Source organism: Mastomys coucha, unplaced genomic scaffold, assembly GCF_008632895.1.
Source record: "Mastomys coucha isolate ucsf_1 unplaced genomic scaffold, UCSF_Mcou_1 pScaffold23, whole genome shotgun sequence".
NCBI classification, from domain to species: domain Eukaryota; kingdom Metazoa; phylum Chordata; class Mammalia; order Rodentia; family Muridae; genus Mastomys; species Mastomys coucha.
The window spans coordinates 15,505,144-15,517,196 of record NW_022196906.1 but is presented as its reverse complement, the minus strand read 5'-3'; the positions used below and the strand labels follow the sequence as shown (position 1 = coordinate 15,517,196).

The 12,053-nt window shown below is 45.5% G+C and overlaps 1 protein-coding gene across 17 annotated transcripts in view; it reads right to left on the bottom strand.

The window, feature by feature from the left end:
- Positions 1-6,415, bottom strand: part of Ilf3 (interleukin enhancer binding factor 3) — a 38,718-nt gene extending 32,303 nt beyond the window's left edge. For 8 of the 17 annotated variants that reach the window (XM_031346141.1, XM_031346153.1, XM_031346142.1 and 5 more), the window contains exon 1: positions 6,186-6,405. The gene's annotated coding sequence lies outside the window, so the exon portion shown is untranslated. Of the gene's footprint in view, positions 1-6,185 lie in introns of all 17 variants that reach the window. The other 9 variants (XM_031346147.1, XM_031346148.1, XM_031346151.1 and 6 more) reach the window with 3 other exon arrangements.
- Between the last annotated feature and the right edge of the window lie 5,638 nt (positions 6,416-12,053).

Sequence of the window (12,053 nt, the reverse complement as noted above, 5' to 3'; positions counted from 1 at the left end):
GGGGGGGGGGGGTGGAACACATGGATAAAGTCTCACTTATGTATCCCTACCTGGCCTGGAACTCACTATGAACCAGGTTGACCTTAAACTCACCACGATCCACTTGCCTCTGCTTCCTCCATGCTAAGATTAAAGGTATCACCTTTCTAGTCACTTTTGTTTTGAGACAGTGTTTTCTCTTGGTAGCTCAGGTTAACCTCAAACTTGACACCCTCCTGCCACAGACTCCAGCCTGCTAACTTTTGTCACCAACACTTGAGAGGTAGTCAGAAGATCAAGCAGCCTGAGCTACATGACATCTTTGCTTTGTTTGTGTGAGGCCCTGAATATTTTTTTTAAAGACTTATCTATTTTATGCATATGAGTACACATGTACAGATAATTGTGAGCCTTCATCTAGTAGTTGGGAATTGACTTTTAGGTCCTCTGCTCGCTCCAGTCAACCCCGCTTGCTCCAGTCGACCTCACTTGCTCAGTCCCTGCTTGCTCTGACCCAAAGATTTATTTATTATTACAAATAAGTATACTGTAGCTATCTTCAGATGCATCAGAAGAGGGCATCAGATCTCATTATGGGTGGTTGTGAGCCACCATGTGGTTGCTGAGATTTGAACTCAGGACCTTTGGAAGAACAGTCGGTGCTCTTACCAAGGCCCTGGATTTTTAATGTCAGAAGAAAATTAAATGAATGGGCTGGAGAGATGGCTCAGAGGTTAAGAGCACTGACTGTTCTCTTCCAGATCCTGTCTTCCAGAGGTGCTGAGTTCAATTCCCAGCAACCACATGGTGGCTCACAACCATCTGGAATGGGATCAGGTGCCCTCTTTTGGTGTGTCTGAAGACAGCTACAGTGTACTCATATACACAAAATAAGTAAATAAATCTTTTTTAAAATTTTAAATGAATAAATAATAGACCCAAGCAAACACACCAAAAATAATTTGAGCTCCCCTCCTGAAGGCAGATATACACCTAAGTGGTACAACTGTGGTCAGACATCCTGCAGTACCTCTGAAAACACTGACTAGAGACCCCTTCCTACATGGCTGCACAAGTCCCTGTGCACTGAGATTGAGCAGTTTTTCTCTGCAATGCTGGAACTTACCCTCTGGTACTGTCTAACACTGCTCCCCTCTACTCCCAGGCTTACACCAAACTTTGCTACAGCCTCCTGAGACTACAGCCCTAGTCCTCTGACCTGGGCTTTTTATATAAATTATGAATGAAGACCAACAATTAACCTGCAAAAACTCCCCAAATCAAAGGCCACACTTTGTTCTTTAAAACCATACACCAGGACCAGGCAGTAGACATGCCTTTAATCCCAGCCTGATCTACAGAGTGAGTCCCAGGACAGCCTTAGCTGTTACACAGAGAAATCCTGTCTTGAAGGGGAAAACACACAAACACACACACATACACACACACACACACACACACACACACACACACACACTCACAGAGACACTGGCTACAAGTTCATACCACACAGTGAAATCTCAAGAAAGAGAAGGGGGCAGGATGGTTAAGAGCACGTGATGGTCTTGCAGAGGACCTAAGGTCTGTTTCCAGCACCCATGTAATTCCAACTTCTGGGAATCCAACATCCTCTCCTGGCCCTTGACAGTATCTGCACTCACATGTGTGCATCAACACACACACAATTAAAAATGCAATAAATCTAAGAAAGAAAACTTGGGTGCGATGACACATACATATAATTCCAGGCGGATATGGATCTATGTGAGTTCCAGGTCAGCCTGATCTCTCTCACAGCAAGTTCCAACAGCTACATCAACAGAAAGGAAGAAAAGGTGGCACAAACCCAAAGTTCAGCAAATAGAGCAGGAGCATATCTCATCTGAGGTTGAGGCACGGAAACCACAGGCCAGCCAGGACTACAAAGTGAGACCCTGACTCAAAAAAGAGGGCTCATACCTTCGTGTGTGTGTGGGGGGGGGGGGTATTGGACAAAGATGGTTCAGTGGTTAAGAACTCATACTGTTCTTGCAGAGGACCCATTTGATTCCCAGCACCCACAATGAGTGGTGGCTCAAAATTGCCTGTGACTTCACCTGCAGGGAAATCCAACAAATACCAGTCCTTCTTGACCTCTTGTACTCACTTGCACATACCCACACACAGACACTAATTAAAACATTTTTTAATGTAAAGAAAGAAAAGCCCTTGAATAATAAATACATTTTCAACAGATGGTGGCTCGCACTTTTAATGCCAGCACTCAGGAGGGAGAGACAGGCAGATCTCTGAGTTTGAGGCCAGCCTGGTCTATAAAGGGAGTTTGGGGCAACCAGTGTTACAGAGAAACCATATCTCAAAAAACCAAAACAATTATTTCTCTTCAAATTAGTTATACTTTGAAGGGTTGCAATCATAGCTAATTGTTCAGAATCATATGCAAAAGGCCTTGGGTATTATCTCCCCAAAACTGTAACATAAACAAGTGGCAAGACAGAAATCAGACAATTAAATTACTTGTGTTTTTTTCTTTTAATTTTTTATTCCATTTGTTTATTGTGTATGTGGTGTGTGTATATCCATACCATTATGGCAAACATGTGCAGGTCAGAGAACAAGTTCTGGAAGTCCTCTCATTTCATGTGGATTCTAGAAATAGAACTAAATTATCAAGTTGAGCCCCAAGTACCTTTACTCATTGAGCCATCTTGCCTGCCCTCACTTATATTTTCCAGTATCTTTGTTAGAAACAAAGTTTCAGCTGGACATCCCTCTACAAGACATTTAAAAATTAATTTAAATCTAAGAGAAAGAGAAGCTAGAGGCTGAAGAGATGGCTCATGGTTTTGTTTTTTTCCCTTGGTTTTTGGGGACAGGGTTTCTCTGTGTAGCCCTGGCTGTCCTTGAACGTAGAAATCGGCCTGCCTCTGCCTCCCAAGTGCTGGGACTAAAGGCGTGTGCCACCACTGTCCCGCTGGCTTTAGAGCACTTGAGCACTGGAGAAGAATTCAATTCCCAGCATCCACATACTGGTTCACAGCCACTGATAACTCCCAACTTCTTCACAGGATCCCATGCCCTCTTTTGATCTCCTCAGGTACAGCCATGTGGTGTGCAGATATACATGCAGTGAAAACACCCACAAAAGAAGTGGCTTCTGAGTGTCCAACTGTCCATTGTTATAAAGAGGATCACCTAAGACATGTTGTCTGTAAAAATCTCAAGGACCTAACATACCCACACTAGTAAATGCTTACAAAGTTCAGGACAGAAGAGGCTCTCACACCCTTGCCTTCCCTACTGTTTTAGCACTTGTTAATGAAGCAGGGAGGAGGAGGCAACCACTGCAGCTTCAGACATAGCTGCAGAAGACTGCATCAATACTCTTAAATCCAGTTCATCTCTCCAAAACCACAACCCTCTTCATTCACTGTGGAGAATTCAAGTCAAGCCTCTTTTGCTCTAATTCTAAACCACTGAAAACAGTAAACAAATCTTTCTCTCCCAGGACTTTACCATAATCAAAGAAAAAGCACCAAATATATAGAACATAGGAAAACTAAATCCTAAGGCCCTAAAAGGCACAGTCACTCACAGGGTGGCAGCCCCACCGTTGGAAAGTCTAAGCCAGGATCCTGAAGCTAGGCTAACCTGGACTACAACACTTGTCCCTTCTTTCAAAGGGGAAAAAACAAAACAAAACAAAACAAAACAAAAACAGTAGCCAGTAGTGGCACGCCTTTAATCCCAGCAGTCTGGAAGCAGATGGAGGTGGATCTCTGAGTTTGAGGCCAGCCTGGTCTATACAGAGTCTCAAGAAAAAAAAAGTTGCAAGTTCATGGGCCACACACATTGATATACTTGATGGTGAGGTTACCCATTTTTCAGAATGGATCAAATAATCAAAGAACTGACAACAGGTAGTTGATCCTGACTTAAATGTATCACTTACAATAATGTATGTATCTGCACAGCTAAGAGAAATATCTAAACTTCTTGAGCATAAGACTCTCACCAGCATAGCCTGCAATCCCAGTCTCAGTTACGGCACTTTGGGGCCAGCCAGTAAAGACTTCAGAATGAGACTCTATCGCTGTCCCAGGCCACAAAACTTCCAGCAAGACGTGGTAACACATACCTTTGAATCCAGCACTCAGGAAACAGAGACAGGAGAATTTCCAAGAGTTAAGAGGCCACCCAGGCTACACAATGAGATCCTGTGCAAAAAAAGATTCTTCTAACTCATCTCTACCTTCCTCCTGTGCCAGGTTCTGACCATACTAGGATGCCTTGCCCATGGAGCAAAAAGGCTGTGGGTTCGGAGAGAAAGACTAGATGCAGTGTCATAGAAACATAATTCCAGCCCTGAGAAGGCTGAGGCAGAAGGATTCCAAGTTCCAGGCCTACATAATGAGATACTACTTCAAAAAAGGGGGCGGGGGAAAGCATATTTTAGCAAGTTAGTCAAAGACCAGAAGTTGAGAGAAATAAAGAATAAATAGCACACACAGATTACTCACAGGAGCCTAGAAAAAATGATATCAGAATGTCTGCCTACAGGTGTCCATTAAGTTACATTGAAAACAATCACACCCTTTCCGCTCCAGTAGGAGGGGAATCCCAGGCTGCTCCAAATCAGCAGATAGAGACTGATACAGCGCCCAGCTTTGCCAAGGCCAGCCTGGCACTAATCACCAGCATCCAATCTGGACTGCAGACTTCCAGCCAAAATATCCAGGGCCTGCAGAGTCCATTCACAAACCTCAGTAGCCAAGAGCTACCCACAACAAGCCAGCTAAGGGACAAAGCCCTCTCAGCTCTACTGGACAAGAGCAGTAGTACCTGCAGTGGCCTTTCTTCTTTGCTGCTGCTCCTCACGCTTCATTCACGGGCTGAATGACTGCAGTAGCTACCCAAGGGGCCCCACTCAGAGAACAGTGGTACAACTCTATAATCTATCAACAGAGGATCCCACCCACAAAAACCTGAAGGAAAAACACTAGAGAAGTCCTAAGCTTCTCCTTTTCCTGTGGACACGACATCACCGCCATACTGGACATTTTAAATAGAACAGAATTTTAAACCAGAAAGGTACATTGAGAATACCTGAATTCCAAGAGCAAGGGATATCACAGAAACTGAGGCCTCTTTAGTGATCCAGCACGTGTCCTAAACAACAACTTACCAGCAATTTCACTAAAATATGGCCTACTCTTTCCCAGTTTGGACCCTTAACAGGGGGAAAATCAAACACACCGTTATACACCCCAAGTAGCTTTCCCCAATTGTGGAATAACCTAAGTTGAATTCCCACCACTCAACTATTTAAAAAAATAAAAATTAAAGCACTCACGTTCAAAAGACTTCAATCATGGCAATCTACAGATCACAGGGCCTCCAACCATCACACATCACCGTTTTGGGGGTTAGAGGCATAGCTTCAACAAGCTGGAAATCACCATGAATGAAAACCACCTGGTCTAAAAGGTCGGGAAACTCAAACGATCTTAAGTTTGGGCCTTGATTTGGAGGAAACCACAGATCTAGGCTTTGAGAACTCGGGGAATCCATAAACCCTTCTCTCAACGATCGTCTAGGGAAAGGGTTCCCAGGGACCCTGTTCAGGACCGTGTTCAGGACAAAGAAGACATGTTTCCCGCCATGGGAACTGGGATGAACCTGGCATCCTCCTAGAAGCCAGGGATGTACCTGAACAAAGAGGTAAAGCGAGTAAAGGAAGATTTCTTCTGCGCCCGCAGGGATGCTCTAAATGAGGGGGTGTGTGCTCAAACACGTGCGCGCGTGCGCGGGACCAAAGCAACAGACAAAAGCTCGGGCTGGGGGAAAGTAAGCGGCCCAGGGACAGGGGAGGGTACCACAGTGCGTGCGCACCCCCCGGGAGCAGGGCCGAAGCCTGGGACCAGGGGGCCACGAAGGGGGGAGGATGGATGCGCGCGCACGGGGACACTGCCGCCGCCATTTTGTTTCCTCGGCACAATGGGGGAGAGTAACGGCCAAGCGCGGGAGCGAGGCCAGAGGAGGAAAGAGCGAGACGACGCCGAGGGATGGAAGATCCAAGCGAAGGGGAGGGTTAGCGGGATAGCAACAGCCCTGTCACTAGCGTCCTCTTGACCCAGCCTTCGCTGACAAGTGGGAGAACGGGCGGGGGGAGGGGCAGAGGCGGGAGACGCCACATTGCTGCTTACCTTGTCGGCGTTCCCGTCCTTCGGCTTCAGGCGCCGCCGCCCTCCTGCCACCAGCCTTCCGGAGTCTTCACAACCCCCCTTCAAAAAAAAAAAAAAAAAAAAGCCACGCGGTTCTCGCCAGGGCTGCTTCAGTCCCAACTGCAATGGCGAGAAGAGGAGGAGGAGCCGGGGACCGGGAGCGAGCGGGCGGGCGGGCGGGCGCGCGCCGGGAGATGCAGAACCACGTGACTGGCAGCGCCCCGCCCCCGCATCACGTGAGCGAGCAATTTAGGCCCAACCCCCAGAGGGCAGGTGAAACGAGATGTGCTGGGAGGGGCGCGGGTGCGAGCGTGTCACGTGACGTCGACTTAGCGACTGGGTCTGATTGCGTGACGTCAACGTCGGGCCGGTTCTCTCACGGGTTTGGTCGCTCACGTGACAGTGGCCGGCTTCGCTTTCATCATGTGATAGGACTCTCGTTGTTGTTTCTTGACTCGTTTTCACTATTGGTAGACCTGTATCACCTGATAAGAGCCCATCTATTTCGTTTGTTTTTTTCCCAATGGCGGTTTTTTCCGAGCGACCGTTATCACGTGATGCAAAGGAGCGGAGGTGGGCGCTTGGGATGACTCCAGTTCGTATGCCTGCGCATGCGCCATGTTTCGGAGTCAGCCTCCGTGTGTTGACAGACACCCTGTTGAAAGACGTGCTCATGCAGTTGTCAACACTGGTCCTGGGCTCATCAGCAGCAATAATAGGTCACGGGGCTTAGACTCACGTTGTCAGGCTTCTGAGCCATCTCACCGTTCCTCGTTTTTGTATTTTTGAGATACAGTTTTGCTATTTTGCCCACACTGACATTAAACTCCAAGGTTCTGCCTCCACTTTGATGTCGCTAGATTACAAATAAGTCCATGTCACTAGACAACTGGGGGTTTAATAGATTGCCTCTGTGTTAAGATAGTAGCATTAGGAGGCTCTGGGTCAGACCCGCGTACCACACACACACAAAAAGGCAAATTCCAGGCAAGAATGAGCTCTCAGACACCCAGGTCCCCTCCGACTTCATATCTGTTGTTTGTCTATAGGGATTTATTGCTGCTATCAACAAATAATAGAGTTGGTATCTGGATTTTTTTTCTTCTTAACTCAGCTAAATAGGTTTTAGAGATCTGCCTCACCCAAAGTCTGAAAAATGAGGAAAAATTTATAAATGAATCAATTTGTAGGAGACCAGAGGATGCTTCTGATACAGGAAGACACTCTAAATGTCGCGCCTGTTCTAACAGCGCCACCCTGTGGTAGACATGGTTAACAAGGTTTTCCTGAGGTTGGTTTTCGGATGGATTTTAATTTCTTTTTTTTTATGTGTTACATTTTTTGACTGCATGTATGTCTTCAACACATTGGGTCTGCGCATCACATATGTGCCAGGGTCCCCGGGAAGTCAGAAGATTGTGTTAAATCTTCTGGAACTGGAGTTACTTCTGAGGCACCTCCCCAGCCCCTACAGGCAGATGTTAGTAAATTATTTTTTCTTTCAGCCTTTCTCAGTGTCTGTCTCTGTCTGTCTGTCTCTGTCTCTCTCTTTCTTCATGTGTATGTGTGTTTGTGTAGCCACACACTGTATGAAGGTCAGAGACGTTTCTATTTTGTCTTTCTGTGAGATCCCAGGATTGAACTCAAGCTGATTATCTGCACCCATGTAAAAAGCAGAGCATGGCAGTATACAACTGTAACCCCAGGGCTGGGGAAGTAGAAACAAAGAATCTCTTGGATCTCATTGGCCAGCCAACCTAGCAGAATTAGCTAGCTCTGGGATTAGTGAGACAGAAAGACAACCAGACTGACATGCACCTCTGCCCTCCACCTGCACAAGTGACCATGTAAATCCATGGATACCATACAAAAAAAGCAAGTCTTTTAAAAGTGCACCACTGTCAGGGCACAGCCACACTACCTTGTGAGCTGCTGGACACAGGTGTGACAAGCACTGTGTCAAGCTGTATCCTCCAACTTCCTTGTCCACATCAGCTTCTTGGTGGATCCTGGGGACCAAACTGGAGTCCTCAGGCCTGGTAGCAAGCACCTTTGCCCAGTGAGCTATCTCACAAGCCCCTGTACCACAACTTTTTCTTTTTTAAGATAGGGTCTCGCCCAAGCTGGCCTTGATCTCAGCAAAGAGCAGAGAGCCATCTCCCTCTGCATCTGGAATACTGAAATGAAAAACATTTGCCGGGCTGGTGAGATGGCTCAGTGGGGAAGAGCACCGACTGCTCTTCAGAAGGTCATGAGTTCAAATCCCAGCAACCACATGGTGGCTCACAACCACCCGTAATGAGATCTGATGCCCTTTTCTGGTGTGTCTGAAGACAGCTACAGTACACTTACATATAATAAATAAATAAATCTTTAAAAAAAAGAAAAAAGAAAAAAGAAGAACATTTGCCACATCCAGCTTGTATCACAACTTTAAAACTGAAAATGGGGCCTGGAGAAAGATCAGTGGTTAAGAGTGTATGTTATTCTGGCAGAGAACCTGGGTCAGTTTCTAAGTAGCCCCTGAGCGTTTGTAGTAAAGTCTCACTGGGGAGCTTTACCTGTCAGTTATTTTGCTTAAACCTATATTAAAATATCTTTAATAGGGCTGGAGATATGGTTCAGTGGGTAAGAGCACTGACTGCTCTTCCAAAGGTCCTGAGTTCAGATCCCAGCAACCACATGGTGACTCACAACCACCCGTAATGAGATCCGACGCCCTCTTCTGGTGCATCTGAAGGCAGCTACAGTGAATTACTCTGGAGGAAGCAGAGACGGCAGAGGTCCTGAATTCAATTCCCAGCCGCCACACACATGATAGCTCACGGCCATCTGTACAGCTACAGTGTACTTATACACAGGAAATAAATAAAATAAATCTTTAAAAAATATACCTTTAATAGGGACTGGACCTAAATTTGGTTCCTAGCAACTATATCAGTATGCTCACAATTTCCTGTAATCTCAGCCTTCTTCTGATATTCTCTTCTGGCTTCTACGGATACCCACAAACATAGATAAATTAATAAAAATAAAGTAAAATTTAAATACATCTTTATCTGGTTGTGGACCTTCAAGCCTTTAATCCCAGCACTGAGAAGGCAGAGGCAGGCAAATCTCTAAATTCAAGGCCAATCAGGACTATAGAGTGACACCCAGTCTAAAAGCAAGAGCAACAGCACTTTGGGGCTGAAGTAATGTTTCCTCAGTTTAGAGCACTTGTTGCTCTTGAAGAGGACTTGGGTTTCAATTATAGCAGCTACATGGCAGCTTACAATGTTCTTACAATGTTGCCAGTTCCAGGGGATCCAACACCCTCTTTTGACCTCCTTAGGTACCATGTATGCACTTAGAACACATATATACTTGTAGGTGACCTAGAATAAGATAGAAAAGGTAGACACTGATTTTTGACATATTCAGTTATTAAAGTACTGCTGGTACTGCTTATTTGTAAAACATGATATCACTTGCTACATGGAACATAATGGCCTGGAGAAATAGCTAAAACAATGGGCAGTTGCCCTTAGCAACCTGCTGTCACACAGGCTTCTGTAAAGTCTCCCTTGCTTGCCTGTGGTTTTAAAGTATAAAATGAGAATGCAACCAAGCTGTGGTGGCCCACGCCTTTAATCCCAGCACTTAGGAAGCAGAGAGAGAGAGAAAGACAGACAGACAGACAGACAGACAGAGAGACAGAGAGAGACAGAGGGGGGGGAGAGAGACAGACAGACAGACAGACAGAGACAGAGAGACAGACAGACACAGAGAGACAGACAGACAGACAGAGACAGACAGACAGAGGGAGAGAGAGAGACAGAAAGAGACAGAGAGAGAGACAGAGACAGAGAGAGAGAGAGAGAGAGAGAGAGAGAGAGAGAGAGAGAGAATGAATGCAAACTGGCCCCAGTATTGAAGACTTCAGGAGCATCTTAGCTTTGGTCCACCAATTACATCTCCTCTCCCCAATCCTCCTTGGTTTCAGAACACTTACTCCAGAAGGAGTCTCACAACATCACTGGATACTGCAGTGAGATCTTCTTCAACAGACAAAATTAATCAAGAGAGACTTATGCTCCTGAATCTCTCGGCACATTGAAAGTCTTTGGAACTGCAATAGTGTACCACTGGAAAGATTCCAGGGTCCCCTGCCAGGGGCCAAGGGGACTGTGAGACTCAGAACCAGAGTCTATGACTAGAAGAGGAGACTAGGCTGGACCACCAGACCATGTAAGGGTAGACCAACCACCACCCAGAGAACTAGGAAGAGCCAAGGGGGCTTGAACATCCTGCAGAATATTGCATCTGAAGCCTTGGTGGGAGGTGGCACTGGTCTCCAAAGACAAGCCTCAAAGGGATTCCAAGACACTGATATTGTGGTGTTTTAAGGTTGGTAATTATAAGTTATGAAAGTTAAAGGATTTAAATACTTAAAATAGTAATAAAAGTGATTTAAATATAAACTCTGAACTTTCCAAGATAGAATAGATAATAAAATTCATTATTTAAGCTGGGCAGTGGTGGCACATGCCTTTAATCCCAGCACTTGGGAGGCAGAGGCAGACTGATTTCTGAGTTTGAGGCCAGCCTGGTCTACAGAGTGAGCTCCAGGACAGCCAGGGCTACACAGAGAAACCCTGTCTCGAAGAAAAAAAAATACATTATTCAAAGTTGCCAAAAACAAATGGCCTGGAATTTATGAATGTTACTCTTACCTAATAATTTTCATAATTGTTTCACATTATTCCTACCTATGTTTTTTATTGAGAGAGAAAGACCTTTTTTATTTAGATAGCCAAAAGGGGGTAAGCATTGAGGTTGGTCTGATATTGCTATGTATTCAAATGCTAAACACCATATCCCAAGATCTGGCTGCCCCAGGACCAGTGAATTCCCACATACACCAGCTTTTGTTGTATAAACCTTGCCCCCCAAGTTATCCCTGATTAGTTAATAAAGTTGTTGACAGCCTATAGCTGGACAGAAGACAGGTAGGCAAAGCTTCAGTTGCCAGGTTTGGGGTCTCAGGTTGTAACCACAAGGGTAGAGAGAGGAGGAGGAAGAGGAGGAAGAGAAGGAAGCGAGTCACCTTGAAGTAGTATGGACCATGAGCAATATAATATGGTGAAGAGCAATTTCTTCTGTGGTCGGACCTGATGGAACAGAAACAGCCCAGATTGAGCAAATGAAAGTATTAATGGGGATTTTGGCAGGGAAGCAGAAGGTAAGCTTAGAGAGTTGATATCTGCCCAGCTCTAGTATTGGAAGGCTTCTTTGTAAATCTGAATGGTGTCTTTAAGGAATAACTGCCACTGTAATAATAGTATATACAGAATATTAACAATCATGTTAACGGTTATTGATATCTGGAGAAATAGGTTAGAAATTTAAAATTGGCCAGGCAGTGGTGGCACATGCCTTTAATCCCAGCACTTGGGAGGCAGAGGCAGGTGGATTTCTGAGTTCGAGGCCAGCCTGGTCTACAGAGTGAGTTCCAGGACAGTCAGGGCTACACAGAGAAACCTTGTCTCAAAAAACAAAAACAAAAACAAAAAAACAAAAGAAAAGAAACTTAAAATTGTAATGTATAACTTCTGAATAAATGTGAATGACTGTAATGAGCCCACGGTGCTGTAGCAGTGGGATCTATGTGAACCTCAACCTGCAGACCCACTGGACTCATCTAGACCAGCAATCACCTTCAGTAATAGAAGCTGACACGCACGGGGATTTAGTGAGGCACACATAAACTCGGTCTGCACAGCCCACACATTCCTGTATGCATGTTATGCCTGAAGACGCTAAGGAAGTCCCCACTAGCCTCTCCAAAGGATGAAACTTGGCTCGCCA